Source organism: Cyanistes caeruleus, chromosome 2 (assembly GCF_971803275.1).
Source record: "Cyanistes caeruleus chromosome 2, bCyaCae1.hap1.1, whole genome shotgun sequence".
Lineage (NCBI taxonomy): Eukaryota > Metazoa > Chordata > Aves > Passeriformes > Paridae > Cyanistes > Cyanistes caeruleus.
Window position 1 is genome coordinate 13,945,634 of NC_141702.1, and position 15,978 is coordinate 13,961,611.

Here is a 15,978-nt window from a genome sequence, read left to right on the forward strand (position 1 = left end):
GTACATTGAAGCAATTAGTGTAAATGAGTTCAACAGACAAAAAGGCAGACAGGGTTCTCTGTGCTTTTTGTCTTTTCCTGTCCCCAAAGCTTTAAGTGTAGTACAAGAGCTAAATGAACAGAGTGAAAAATGACCACATATAGTGGGCCAGGCTCCAGCCTCACTGACAGAGTTGTAAATCCAGAATAAGAACATAAAACCTGCCATTCTGGTGAGCATGAAAGTCCTTTTAGTCCTTTTACTTCAGACCTGGAGAACAGTGTGCAAAAGCAAAGGCTCATGACATGGATAAGGCAGATAAAGTATATTTCTCCTGCTGTAGCCTTTGAACTGGAACCTAATTTAATGGAGACAGAGATTGTAGTCAATGGTTCAGTTTAATAGCCACAAACAGACCTCTCCTCTGTGATCTAATCCCTTCTTAAATCTGTGGATATTGGGAGCCCCACAACATCCCAGTGCACTAAACTCCGTAACTTCATTATGTTTTAAGTGAAAAATCTTTTCCTTTCAACCAAGTGCTTGGTCATTTCACTGAATACTCCTTGTATTGTGAAAATCTGGGACTGCACTTTCCATTTGATATTTTTGTGCCATTTGTAATTTTATGGTAATTTCACTGATGCCACTGGGGACCCTTTTAACTGACACTGCTGTAGGGCAAGGTCAGAGACTTATTTTTAAGGAATCTGACTAAATCAGAAGTCCAGCTGCTACCTTGGTCGGGATGGTCTCTCTAACCATCTCTGTTTGTGAGAGGAAAGCCCTTTGGAGTTCAGAATGTGCAAGGAGAAGGGAGGGAGGTGAGTGGGGTATAACCTGGGAGGTGCCCTAGAAACACTGCATTTCAGACAGCGCTCTTCAAGATATCTAGACAGCCCAAAGCAGGAGCTTGTTCTGCAGGTAGAGCCACAACCAGAGGTGCATACAGGTGTGCAGGATTTGCAGCAACCCTTAATGACCTGGAAGGTCTTTGCTTCTAGAAGCTGGGAACAAAGTTGTGCCTGACTCTTGGAGTTCATGACAACACTGCTTTGTTGTCTCCTCACTCAGTTTTGCAGTCCTCAGCAAGCAAAACTATCCACACCATTCCTGTTGTATACTCTAGGTCCCTTCCACATGTGGTGAGACTAACTCCACATTTAGGATGGCTCCAGACTGAGGAAACCTGGTTTTCCAATGTGTAATCAGAAGGTCTTAGTGTGATCAGCACCACCATACTCATGCTAAACCCTTGTGGCTCTCTCTCCATGTCTGCAGCTCTTTACATGTTATCACACAGGCTGCACACACAGGCAGCGCTGCCCAGAGCCCCAGAAAACAACCTTGTTTCAAGGAAGTGAACCATATGTTTCTGGCTGTGTCATCAGAGTGCACATGGCATATTAGCTTTGATGTGACACCTGGGTGAAGATCACTGGTACCTGGTTGTTCTAGGTATTTTTAAAGTTTAAATTAGGATTGAGATTTTTAAAAAATAATAACACGAAAAAAGAAACATACTCAGTCTTCAAGGCTGAGGTGGTCAACTTCCAGTTGCTGTCAAGGGAAACAGGAGCATCTCCCATTCTCCAACATTGAAAGCCTGGGACAGCACATTACTGTCATGTCATTTATTGAAAACTATCCAGAATTCCAGAAAGGAGCTCCAACAGTAAAATCCAGATGCTTTTACCTTGTTGAATATAACCTCCCATCAGCAGTTAAGGGAATTTTCTCTACAGGAGCACCCCTGGATTCACTTCTTGATGTCCACCTCCTGGTGCAGTCTTGCCAGTTGTGAAAAATTTCTGCCAGTAGCATTCAAGTGGATACATAGCTGAACTTTGCTCTTTCTGCTCCATCACTACTTATCAAGAATGCTAGTCAGGCTTCACAGGGCTAACTTGAAATAGCCAGATCATATCATCTCCTGTGATGTTCCTTGGGCTGTCCAGTCTTTGCTTCAGAAATCTCCCACTCTCTCACACCTTGGTGTGCATAGCTAACTATTCTGTACAACCATGAAAAGCTTTGGAAGAAATCAGTCTTCTGAGATATGTGCTGTACAAGTTTACTCCAGAAGTATCAGTACCCCTCTAAAAACAGGTGATGGTAAGCAAGATATGGGTCAATAGGTATTCCCAAAACCAAAAATAGAGGCACCTACAGTGGAGCCTCTTTTGACAGAATATAGCTGAAGAAGATTAAGGCAGTAAATGTATGCACAAGAATACATATATATCCTCAACTTCATACTATTCTCTTGCTGCTTAGCAGATCTTTAGTTATGAATATGACATGCCCGTGTGACAACCTTCAGTTCACAGGGATTAGAATACACATTCACAGGGATTAGAATACACATTATATATGTTAGGCAAACATATTTAGTACAGCAGCCTATTGGACTCAGATAGAGAAAATGGACCACCACAGTTAGGAGCAACAAGCTCATCTCATGCTTTCTCCATAGAACAGATGCAAAATGGTTTCATTGTTTTTTGCATGTGACCAGCTGAAGCCAGTGTTTAACCATATAAACTGTCTCAATGATGTAGAGGTGGACCCACCAGAGTTAGCAGCATGACTATGGAGCAGAAGGAATCCACTGTGATATCCTGAGAAGATGGTAGTCTCTTGCCTCTGTAAAAGTTTCAGACACAGCTGTATTATTTCTCCAGGATCTACTCCTCAAACGGGGCTGTGAATGCATCCTTGTGCATGCTGAAGAGCCTGCTATAGGTTACAAAAGCAATATAAAAATAACAGAGTAATCCTTGTAAAGACTGTTCAGAACCATCATGCTGCCATGGGCATTTTTCAGCCATTCAGATTACTTGTCAGATACTGAAGTTTGCCTCCAGTGCCAACCAGGATGTGGTAAGTTTTGAAAGGAGCCACATGCTTTAGACTGCATTAATGCTGCTGGTGCTTTCCACCTCTCTTCAGCAGAGAAAGTCAGTGGGAGGGATCAGCAGTGTGACATATTGAGTTGTACTAGTTATATCTGCTTCCATGTATAACTAGTTACCAATACCAAATCAGTATTGATAACTACAGGATTAGTTCTTTCTTTCTTTTTTTAACCACAGAATCACCAGGGTTGGAAGGGGCCTCTAGGGGATCATCTAATCCAATCCCCCTGCCAAGGCAGGATGACCTAAAGCACAGGAGCACATCCAGGTGGGTTTTTAATGTCTTCAGAGAGGGAGATTCTGTGATTACCCTGGGAAGCCTGTTCAAGTGTTTTGCCACTCTCAACACAAAGAATTTCCTCCTCATGTTGATCTGGAATTTCTTGTACCTCAGTTTATGGGCACCAATCCTTGCCCTGTTGCCAGGGTCACAGAAAAAAAGTGATAGTGATGAGCTCCAGAATTATCTGCTCCAGAGATGGAGGAGAGGCTGACTGGCTGGTAGCTTCACAGGTCTTCCTTCTTGCATATCTATTATCTTCTCTCATAACATCTGATTTTTCTAATTTCAGATAATCTCTTCCTATTTTCTGAAATCCCTATTGTGAATGCTTGTTTAGGCTGTTCCCATTTTGGAGATAACAAACTTGATATAAACTCTCAGTAACTGTCACACAGTTTGGGAAGAGCAGACTACAATGTCTTCCTCCACCCTGTCTAATTACACCTAAGTATTCCATTAAGTAACCCTTCATCACTCATTTCTCACCTGGAAGAAAGCAGAGACAATATCACAGAGATACTCATAGTCCATCTAATTCTTGAGCCTTGCTTCTCTCTGGGAATATGCTTTGTATGTGCTTAAAACTGGTCCTTTCTTAAACCATTCAGGGAATATAATTCTGGTACATAGAAAAAAAAAATAAAACATGATGAAAAATATTTAAATATATGAAAATTAATTTAGAGATATTTAATCAATGTGTTCTGATCCAAAGGAAATAGGTCTATTGTAATGGAAAGGGTTAGGATCTAGGGTATACCTTCTGTCTTCCTAGGAGAGAAATCCTTGAGACTTGTGTAAGGAAAAGGGGAGGAGAACGGCACTTGTGTGTGTATACAAGAGACTGTTTTGGTTTTGATTCCTCCTTAACTCCATTAATCCAGTCTCTTTCTCTTTATCTGTCAAGATATTGTGTCTCTGAAGAGTTCAGTGCCTGAGAACAGGCAGGTCAACAGCCCTTTGGTTGGGTGCTTAATACATACAAATTGAATAAACACTCCAGGAAATTCTCATTCCCAGTTAAAAAGTTTCAAAAAAGCCCTGGCTGTTTCTTGTGCCCAAGATAACACAGAGTGACACATCTTCATCAGAGACAGTGACTCATAGCTAGGGGTTGAATTGTTGCGGGGGATTATTTCATCTGTTGGCTGTATCAAGTTAAGAAAGATGGAGGTACAACCCTGAATGTCTTATTAACTGCCAAAATAATTACATCATGGACAAAAAGGGGAGATGAAAAGTACTTACATCAATTTATACTCTTAGTTTATGTGTTCTGGAAAAGTCTGTATCTTGTATCAAAGGCCTCAGGCAAGTTTCATGCTTTACAGTTTCACAGCTTCTGCCTTTCAACGTAAAATATTTATTTAGATAAAATGTACTGATGTTGCTGTTATTTTCTCATTGTCTCATTCAGCTGGTTTTTTTTTTGCTTAAATCCTTCCACAGGATACTTAATCCCATGTATACTTTGTTCACTTTTAGAATTTTACAATCAAAGATGGCACTCTTAAATGCTGTATTCTCCATGCATTCACCTTTCTTGAAGGCATCATTTGTTTCTGGAAGAGGACTGCTGGTGTGGCTCTGGGTAAACACAGACATTTATGGAATCAAAATCTAACTAACTGGAAATATTAAAAAAAGAAGAAAAAAAACAGGAGTAGAGAGTGTAACGATGGCTGTCCTCAGTGAAAAGGTGGAAAAAATATGTGGGCTTGCACTAAACCCTAAGATCAGCAATTTCTCTACCATGGTCATCTAGACTGCATTTTTGTTCTTAGCTAAAGAAAAATGGTATTGTCAGACCTACAGTATAAGTCAGAAAAAGCTGCTACTGTAGGAGGTAGTGAGAGTCCCAGCTCCTGGCAATCTCAAAAGCGGGAAGAGAGAGGATGCCAGCATCACCTCCTCTCAGCACCCTGCCTCTGTGGGAGGTACAGTGCCCAAGCTCAGATGTGGTGGGGTGCACACCCCTCAGACAGGGAGGGCAAGCTCCTCACTGACCTGTGTGCACTGACTCTACTGTGCACCCCTTGAAATCCTCCCCCAGGCTGTCTTTGGTACCAGTCAATAGACTAGCACCTGGCAGCCAGGAAACCCATAAGCAGACACAATTTCCTTATAGCACTGGGTCCATTCAAAAGTATTTTTTTCTCTTCCTCACAAATAGTCAAAGCATGTGGCTATACCCTTCTTTAACAGCCCTCCCAAAAGTCATTAACCCTACAGCAGGGTTTGGACGTGCTTTGCCATCCACCACTTTCCCTCTTGTAGGAGCAGTGGTTGGGGTATTACTCAGAAAAACTGGAGGGAAAAATATTTCAAGAAAGAGGTAGGAAGGAGTCTCCTCCTGGGAGACAGTGGTGTGGGAATTTCTGTTGGCAGGAGCATGAGGTCTCTGTGCAGGAGAGAGGATGAAAGAAAAAGCCTGCAAGTCAGCAGATGGGGAAAGCTCAAACTCAAAGGAAGCTGTTTGACTATTTTCAAAAGCAGACACAGTGGGAATTGCAGAAGAGAACAGGCATGTTTGATATTTTGAGAGAAGTGCTGGGGACTCATTGTCTGCCACCCTGATTTCCTTGTGAACTTCAGGAACGACTGTGTCTGCCTCATGATGTCTGAAATTATTTTCTAAGAGAGGGATGTCTGATTGCCCTTCCCAACACTTATTTTGAGAATCAGCTGCTGTTGTAGCAAAGTATCAGCCATCCCCTTGGCAAAATGAGTTGAATATTTAACCCTTTATTCTCCAAGAATTCTCTTTTTCATCACCACATTTTTTTTACTGCTTTCCTGCTTTCCTTTTTCTTTTTGTTGTTTCTTCTCTTTCACCTAGAAAAATTCATCACACATCTTAAATGCAGGAAATTCTCTACACATGCTGCTTTAAAGTCTTCTGCTGAATAGAGTTACATGTTTTGGAGCAGTGACTGACAGGTGACACTGCTTTGTCAGGTGTGGATCTGCAGAGTGGGAAGACAAGTTGTCAACTGCTAGTGACAGACACAGAAAAAAGGATGACAACCAAAATCACCAGAATATTGCAAAGGACAGATATCCCCAGGTCTTTCTTTGCGTTGAAGCAGCAAGTTTTAGCTTTGAGGGAATTAGTGATTCTTAGCCTGAATGCTTTATATTTTAAGCTTCTCTTATGTGGTAGTCTAAATCTTGAAATTTTACCGTCTAAAGTTACTCATCTTCAGTGGTGTTATTTTGCATACATCTCTGGGTATATATATATGTGTGTTTGTGTGTGTGTGTGTATATACATATACACACGTGTCTATATGTGCTTGTAGATACCTTTTGTGTATAATTACTGTACTGTCCAGTCTTTTAAAGGAAAAGGAGTACTGCTGTAACTACTATACCCAAAATTTTGACACACTGACCAAGTTTTTGACGCTGAAGTGTTAATATCAGAATATTTCTTTGATGGTGTAATTTTGATTTTGTCTGCCTTGCTCCTGTCACAGCCAGCCAGTACTGTTGTCTGACAGCTGGGGCAAAAACAAGTAACATTCTGCATGTGTGTTTGGTCCCCCCAGGACTATAAGTATGGTTTTACACAAGAGAAAAGATACAGCAGGAGAGGCCAAGTCTGATAACCATTTCCCAGTAGAGAGGTCAGAGGGCTGGAGACACTGAAAGAGGGGAAAGGGGATTATTATGGTTGGGTCTGAGAAGAAGAATCAGAATGGTGGATACAAGTCAAATTAATGTTAGGATGAACTTTCTGAAAAAACTTTCTGAGTAGTAAAGTCCATGAAAATATGAGCTGTGTTTTGTCAGTCATTGTGTGGCCAAGTCCTTTTGAAATGTAACTGGACAAAAAGCTCGAATAAGTCCTCCAGAAAACAATCATTTGGCACTAGGAAGGAGTAAATTACTTAATAAGATCTTTCTTTGTCTAATTTTTGTGGTTTCATGATTGAAAGAGTCTTCTGCCTGCTAGTCTTACATTCACTGTTGTAAAACCCCATGTCATAAAATTAATCTGAGACCTGAGTGCAACTAGGAGTGTGTGCAAGTAATGGCAGTGATGCAACACCAAGTGGCCCTGAAATGTGAAAAGGAAGCTTTAAGATAGAAAAGTGAAGCAAGGTTTCATAAGAACCTATTGGCAAGGTCTTTCTCCCTCCAGTGCAGTCAATGCAATCAGTACTCTGCACCTTAGGTTCTTTAAATCCTGTATCCTAAATTCATGTTCCTTCCAACATCCAGACACAGATGAAACTTGGCTCCCTTGAGGAGATTCATTGACCTGATTGGAGCTACTCCTGTGTAATGGCATACCCTTTCTGTCATAAAGCTGGGAGACCTTGCACAGACATTAATGATGCTGCTACAAATCACAGAGATGTGCCCAGTGAGTCATTGGCACAGCACGACATAGAGCTCAGGCCTAGTAAATCAACTTTTTCCCTTCAGGGAGAAAATGCTTTAGGTGTTTTTGCACAGTGTTTGTAAAGTTCCTTTTATTTTCACTGAAATTACAAAAACCAAAAAAAAAAACAACCCTTAAATATCCACCCCAAAGCCTTGTTTTGCAAACACTTGTTTAAATCATCTCTACTAGTATAAGAAATACAGTGTATATATTTAAGAAATTTATATATATTATTAAGGCATGAGATCTAAGAGAAATAATTTTACACCAATAAGCTACAAACACACAAAAGGTATACTAGAAAAGGCACAACAGTACAAAAATTGAAGCATTGCACAGACAGTCTTTGAGAAATTTTTACAGAAATGTAGAAACCTTGATCTGTCTTCTGTTTGTATAGGATTAAGATTATTTGAGACTAATTTCCACTGATTTTAGCAGGTGGCCTCAATACACTGCTACCCCAAGAGCTCAACTGAGAGGAACTATCACACCACCAGAAGCAAGTCTGATAGTTAAGCTTAATATTCTCTTAAAGTGTTGTGTTTTCAGCCCAGTAGGACAGCAAAGACTCCTCTGCATGGCCTCCTCTCCACCTGCCCCCTTGCAGCAGAGCCCTATTCACACCACTAAAGCTTTAGGTTTTAACAGGTTTTCCTCAGTGGCCTAGATGCAGTACAAACAATTTCACCTGAAGGCAGAGCTATGCCTGATAATGCAAAAAGGCTGATTTAGCCATGCCTTCATGCTTCCATACAGTGTGTGTGCCTGCCAGACACATGCATGTCCTTGCTAGGGGACAGGGTGGTTTTGCAATTAGGGCTGTGAAGCACTGTTGATGAACAACTCCCATTGACAGCATGACAGCTGTTCAATAAAACAAAGACAAAATGAGATTTTTCTCACACTTTGCAAGTATGAGGCTTACCTTTTGGAAGCTGGAAACAATAAAAGATGTTGTCACAGTCACCCACTGCCCTGGGCAGCAGCAAGTCAGAAATGAGAGCACTCATCCTGCCAGACCTCCTTTGAAAACAAATTGCACAACAGAGCCGATAGCAGTTCTAACAGCAGTAACAACACAGATATTTCTTTGTGCAATTGTAACAATTAAGAAAAGCTTAAGCATTTTCTGCAACACCAGAACCCTTTGAGTCAGCAAGAAAAATTAAAATGGCTCGTCTATGGAAGCCTCTGGAGAGAAACATAAAAACGAACCTGTAAATGCCACAGCTATCAATGCTTCTCTTTTTTTATTCTCTCTTAATGATGGGTTTTAACCCTAAGAAAGAAGGAGGAGAAGCTTTTACTTTACATTTTACCTAAGCCTAAATGATTTTTTTTTTAATTTGGATGAGTCAACGTGCACTTTTACAATATAAGGATGCTCCTTGGAAAATCCCACTTTTAGCCAGTTTCCCATGGTAAGTCTGAAACATTTCTTACTCTGCTCCCCCTTCAACTGCCCTGATCACCCAATAAAAAGCCAAGACAATTTGAATAATTACTCTACCCTATTTATGAATTTTCACAGGAAACAATTATCATTAGAAATAATGAATGCTTCATATTTACAAATTCATTGTGGGTCTCTTCCTCCCCACTGTTTTTCTTACTAGAGAAGATAGGTTTGCTTTGCTTCTCCATAGAACTGTCTTTTCTGCCATAAAAGTTGGCCATACAATTAATTTGCTGTTGGTCTACAGCAGGTATATTTTCCAGCACAGCAGTATCAACTAAGATTATTTTTATTTTAACCATTTGTTTGTATTGTCAGCAGCTTAGTGTAGATATGGTTACACTGGGATGGAAAGTTTTTTTGCCAGTATAATTTACTTCACTTGGGAAGAAGTGTTTTCTGTGCCAGTAAAATTAGTTTCTTTTCTCCCTGGCTAGTAGGAGCTGCACCCACACGAGGACAGTTTGCCAGGACAGTTATATTGGTAAACTTTTCCTCCTGCTGACCTGGTCTCCAAAACAGCATTGCATAAATAATAGAGGCAGGTGGGAGCAATCATAAGTGAATGCCAAAATACTGCAGCTGAGTTCATTCTTATGTCAGAAGCCTTGTGGTGCTGTGGCTCTGTCAAGGGTCAGCTATTTTGGGGCAGGTGGAGAGAATTGCAGAAGGGATGACAAACTTCAGTGTTGCTTAAATTCTGCCTTAAAAAATAACTTTATAGTTAAATCTACTTTAAAAATAGTAGGGCCAGATTATGGCATGACTCCAGTTCCTAGGTGGTCAGCACTAGAAGGTAGAAGAGATGAAACAAAAGGAAAAGCTCTCATGGGATAGCTGAAGAGGAGACTTTTTAGTTGAGCCAGGGAAAAAAGGAAGAACAGGATCTAAGTGTGGGGTGCTGGCAGAGGGAGAAAGGCACTTAGGTGGGCTAGGCCAGTTAGAACACCCAGCTCTTTGAACATGTGTCTCTGTACTGGCTCACTCTGCACACTGGATGGATATCAAGGTATTGGCTATAATTTAAAAGCAGCTGTTGGCACTGTTCCTGGTGGTCTCCATGGTCTCCAGCACTGCCTCATGATGTCTTTCACTGCAGCTTCACTACTGGTCCCAAGGGCTGGACTCCAATAAGCAGTAGTTATGTGTCCTTCCTGGAAAAGGACTTTTTGTCTGGAATTTTCAAGTTTCTGCAGTGTGGTAGCTTCCAAAGTTTATAAATTATTTCATTTTCATTTTTTTCATGCCCAGTCATCTATTAATTTCTGCATGCATTTAATCCATATGTTTTGGCCATGGGGGTTAATTTTCAAGAGCTGTGTCTGGCATACCAACAAATGATCTCTCCTCTGAACCAACTCTTTTAAGATACAGCAGTTGTTAACAAATGTTTCTCTGAGCAGCTGTAAGGCACCTGGATACTGTGATGAATGTCACAGTCTAACCAAACTAAATAATGCCTTTATAGTACATATCAGATAACCTGAGTATCTACTGCTGGTTATGACTTTTGTAAATGTATCCATTGCTTTACATAAATAATGGTTGTTACAAATATTTAGATATTGTCCTTCTCTGTTTGAAATAATAGAAAGCAAATTGTATACTGGTAAATTCCAGTAAATTCTGGAAAACCATTATAAAAATCAAAACTTGGGACCATTTGGCAATATGTTTTACTTCCATATTTAAATTAAAACACTGGACTTAACCAGATGTCTTCACAGGTCTTCCATTATTTTCTGGATTTATGTAAATTTAGACTTTAATTATGGTCAACAGAAATATATTCACAGAGTGTCATATACCACTTCTTGTCTTTATATGAAGAGAGATATTATCTTTACTGTAGCAATCGAAATTCATCCAGAATGAGCTTGAACTCTTTGCTATTAATGCCTATGGTCTGAAAAACATTTCTTGCAACATGTTTCTACTGAATCTTGTTGAACTCATTTTACAGTTTGACAATGGCATTATGGATTGCTTAATCTTTCCTTTCCTAGTAAAGAACAGTCAAGACTTGCCTTCCTACTACATCAGTATTTCTTTTGTAAACAGAGGGTTAATGAATAAAACTGTTTTCAAGGTCAGATTGGCAAGTCAGGCTTATAAAAAATCACCTCATGCTTCAGCAGTGATAAAACAAGAATTGCAACTCAAGTTTTGCTTCTTTCTCTTAAAACCATCTGATTAAAAATAATGACAGATCACTCTGACATGAGTCATAGGTTTGAAAGCTAATTCATACTCTTCCATATTATTGCATTAGTGACTAACTTCTTGTATCTGCAAAATAACATAAGGAAACAAAAATCCCTCAGCAACAAAAGATAAACTGCTATTCATTATCAGGATCAGTCTAGTTATTTTAACAAAAGATTCATAATAGAAAAATATTTTTATCTTCGTATATAATTTCCTTTCTATTTTGTTGTTCGGTGTCAATAATTGGGATTACTGTATCCTTTTAAGTCCTTATAATGCCTATTGAATTTAGAGTTGGCTCTTGGTTCAAAATAGAATTTTATCAGTTAGACAATACCTGTTAAAGTATCATTAACTGATGGTTTCTGTAGATACTGTACTGTTTGATCAACAAGATACTTAAAAGCATTTTAAAATGGCATAGAATGATTAAACTGCATACTGTGAAAATCTAAGGTTTGGCATTTTTTACCCCTTTGGTATACTTGAAATAATGTATATCTCAGTGGTGCTTGAGATTATGCTTAATGGTAAATTTAGTCAGGAATGTGTTTTCACACTGTAGGGCCATTCTTCATCACTGCATCCTTGTGCCTAACTGCCTCAGCACAGCAGCAAGTAAACAGCAGTAATGATCCCAGTAACAGCCCTGATAACAGTCAGATAAACATGAACAGAGAGCTCACTTCAAATTTTTTTTTCTCTTTTTTTTTCCCCCCAGCTACTTATTCCAAACAAATCTGTATTTTTGGCCTGTTTTTTTCCTCCAGTCCTCCCCATGAAACATTGCTACTTACACTTCCCAAACAGAGGGCACGCAGGTGATAGCCATATTTTGATATCCAAATATTTAAGGAATGAAGATTTCACTTTCACCAGTGAAATTGAGAGGTTTCTTTGTTGTTTTGTTTTATGAAGCCACATCCATCATTGTGTAGGCTGATCCACATACTAGTGTGGTAATCTGGTAAAAAACAGAAATAACTTGGCAGCTCAGCAACAGGGAAATTTGAAGAAGTGAGGGTAAATCACATTGATTTCAAATTTTATGAATTGAAAAACATGAATTGTTTCAAGAAAGTAGGGAGGAAAATTAATTTTGATTTAAATTAAACAGCTAAATTTTAAATACATATAACATTGTGTGCCTTCCTATTGTTATTATCCTTCATCAAAACCTTCTGACTCCAAAAGTGCTCAAGACTGAAGAACCTCCATTGCTATTGCTTGTTTCATTGTGTATAAGAGTCTGGTTTTTTGTAAGCAAGGATTCAGATCATGAAGAATTTTAAGTAACATTCCTCAAGCCATAATTCTCCCTAGGAGTTAATGGAGAATCGTCACTTTCTTCTCTCTTGTCTCTATTCAAAGCGAATGGTACAGATAAATCATAAGCGTATTTGAAGCACACCATATAGTTCTGGGTCCCTCTGGTCTTAGCATGGTATAATAAGATGCATCAGAGGAAAATGGCATGCCTTGAGCAGTTAGGCATGAATCTGGTCATCTGCCATCTCCCAGATAAATTTAGATTACAATAAGGATTTGTGAGTACATAATACTGTGGATAGCAAGGGCTAAATACTTGAGAATGGTAACTAAATCCTGCATTTTGGAATTATCACGGTGACCAACTGCCCATGAAATGTTTCTCATTTTAATGTATAGTGTGTCTGCATATAATTCTAGATCTGTATTTATATCCACAGCCATATGCTGTTAGATTACCATCTCCTGTTCCAACAAATTACTCGAGCTGCAGTTGCCAAAGCAAACAGAGTTCTTTTTTTTTCTCAAAAGCACTGAACACATAACACATGACGCACTTCATTCTTTCTTATGTGATAACTATTAAAATAACAAGCTACTAATATGCACAATGTGTAAATGAGCAGCAAAGTTAAAAACAGAGGAGAAAGTAAGAATCCTACATTTGTTAGTGGCTGCTAATCGGAGCAGCTGTTTGGGGAGTCCTTCTCAGAGAAAGCAAGAGACACAGGTGCATGTTTGCCATAAGTCAGTCTATTTTCCTGCACCCTGATTAGTCTGGAAAATGCTATTGCTCACCTTAGATTGGTTAGTGGCAGAGACTGTAAGAAAGTTTTCTGTACATCACTGGAGTCTTTTTAACATCTTGCAGTCTGAGCACTGCTGGGGTATGGTCTGTTGATTTTATTCATTTTGCTGTGGTTTACTCATTGGAGTGGGATTCCAGAGCCAGAGGGAGACTCATGAAGGAGAAATTATTGGTTTAATCAGAAAGGCAACAAGTTCATAGATTAATTGCAAGGCAGGAAATAGCAGTAGGTTCATTGATAATACCATCAGTATATCACTAAACAAAGACTCAGAAAGGTGAGTGCCTTATCTCATTGAAATCTTGTGCTCATCTGCTGATTTGACAGCAAGCCTTTTTCAGTAGAGAAAATCTATACATATTTCCCAGCCAAGAGATATGAGTGGGAGTTTTGCCTGATTTCAGCAACTTAGTAATCTCTCTTTTGGCTGACAATGAAGCAATATGAATATTTTTTAACAAATATTTGTCTGGCAGGGTCTCATTTATATTCCACTGTATGAAAATGTTTAAGGCTAAATTAGGCAGCATTGTCAGATCAATGTGCTACTTGTAGACTTGCCTAAGTTTTCAAGAAAAAGTATGATCACCTCCATTTAGCTGTATGCCCTTTGACACCTGATAGATGCTTGTATATATCAGCTAGAATTCAGCATAGAAAGCAACAAATTGTAACCAAAAAATTGTAAAACCTATTCATCAGTGTGACAGTCAATCTGTTTCTGGGGTAAAATTGTTCTGTGTTAGTTTTAAGGATATAAAAATTGGAGATTTCCTTTAGCATAGAACTCTAGACTCTTTAGGATGTAGTAACAAAACAGGCTTTAATATGGACTATAGGAACTCAAATGCAGCAGTGGCCCCTGTCACAAATTGTTACCAATATTTTACAGCTGAAGACCAAACTCAATACTTTCTTCTGCTTTTCAGGATATTTGCAGTAGGTAATTTCCCACTGATAACAAAGTAAAGATCAGTAAAGTAAATTTTGTGACTGCCACTGGACTCTGAAAAGAGATGATTAATACCTTCCAGGGCAGATATGGAACTGAGGCTTCTAATATTGTAATGTCCTCACCCACTGGCACTTTCCTGTGTAGTAAGTAAGCATGAAACACTCTGTTTGGGCCTGTTCATCAGTATGAAGTCCAAGAAAGCATTCATTAGTGAGGTGTCCCTTGCTCTTAGAGTCATAAAATGATTTGAGTTTAAAGGTCATCTAGTCCAATCCCTCTGCAATGAGAGGGGACATCCTCAAGTAGATCAGGTTGCTTAGAGCCTCATCCAAGCTGACCTTGAATGTTTCCCAGGATGGAGCATCTGCTACCTCTTTGGGCAACCTATGCCAGTGCTTCATGAGACTCAATGTAAAAAACTTCTTGTATGAATTTTGAATTGACCCTAACTTTGTTTATAATCATCATTCTTTGTTCTGTTACAATGGGCCCTGTCAAAAAGTTCCATTTTTCTTGTAGCTCCCTTTAAGTACTGAGAGGTTGCAATCAGGTGTCCCTGGAGCCTTCTCTTTGCCAGGCTGAATAAAAGTGTGTACTTCCCTTTCCCATTTCTGGGTCTGGGCAGCAGAGGAGGAAGAGCACTGTTCTGAAGAACATTTCTCTCAGCTGTGCCTGCACTGGCTGTGTTCTCAGGCTGTATTCTCGAGGTTCTTTCACATGCTCTGAGTGGTGTAAAACATAGAGGTCTAACCTAATGTGGTCCTGTAGCTCCTTCTATAGTTGCTAAAGAGAGATGGACTGCTCCAGCTCTCTCCACGCTGCCACAGCCCTGTCTTGCAGTCATTCACACTGTAGTAATCTGACTTGCCCTCTGGAGGTGGCTGATCTTTCCTCCTCGGGCTGTAGACGAAAACACGATTCCTGTTTTGTCCAGGGAACTTTAAGGGATTAAAGCTGGCTCAAGCGCACTCTAGAGTTTGTTAATGGAACCTGAGTTCTCCAACAGAAAGGTTTTCCAGCTCTGTGTAATTATCACACCCTGCCGTGCAGTGCAATGCCTCTACTTTCTGCTAATTGCACTGAATAAACAGCAACAAAACCTTCACCTTGCCAAGCCTGTATTTTCCCCATCCTGTTGAAGTAATGTCATCAGCTTTATATAAGGAAGTTTGCTAGCCATTCAGATAATTCCAATGTTCACATGCAGGAATTCACAACTAGGTTTATCTCATTTATTTCCCAGTTGATATAGAGTACAAATGTAAGTAAATCAGGTTATAGGCACAGTCAGGGAAACTGCATTGTTCAGGCAGTATTGAACTTGAAAAAGAAGGGGCCCATAGGAGAGATAATAGAAAGAAAAGGAAAATCTATGACATTTATTGTTAGCTACTCAGATGTAATTAAAGCTGATGTTTTGATAGTATTAAATAATGAGCTGTGTTGATGTAAGAAGGTGCCATTATTCAAATTTAATTATGTTTCTCTAAGTTTCTTGTGCCAACTGAGTCCCCAGACTACTTCAAAATTAGGGGAATGATTGTAGAATGTGACTCAACTGTTAACTTAAATGCAATTCACAAAAAGATTACATGGAAAATGTGATATTTATCAACTTATTTGTTCCTGAATCACATGTTTAGTAGCACTGTAATACTTCTGACTGTGAAGTGATTAAAATTCCTTAAGAAGGACATGCAAATAT

At 39.4% G+C, this 15,978-nt stretch overlaps 2 long non-coding RNA genes across 2 annotated transcripts in view; one reads left to right on the plus strand and one right to left on the minus strand.

The window, feature by feature from the left end:
• Positions 1–585: 585 nt before the first annotated feature.
• On the minus strand, positions 586–8,621 carry LOC147654621 (uncharacterized). The gene is made up of 3 exons (XR_015282750.1): positions 8,502–8,621; positions 4,429–4,526; positions 586–3,666 (listed from the first exon to the last, which is right to left on the minus strand). It is a non-coding gene; the product is annotated as an uncharacterized LOC147654621 (long non-coding RNA).
• A 134-nt stretch (positions 8,622–8,755) lies between these two features.
• The window catches only part of LOC111926106 (uncharacterized), a 32,293-nt gene continuing 25,070 nt past the window's right edge, over positions 8,756–15,978 (plus strand). The window contains exon 1 of the long non-coding RNA XR_015282749.1: positions 8,756–8,997. This is a non-coding gene — a long non-coding RNA (uncharacterized LOC111926106). The remainder of the gene's footprint in view (positions 8,998–15,978) is intronic.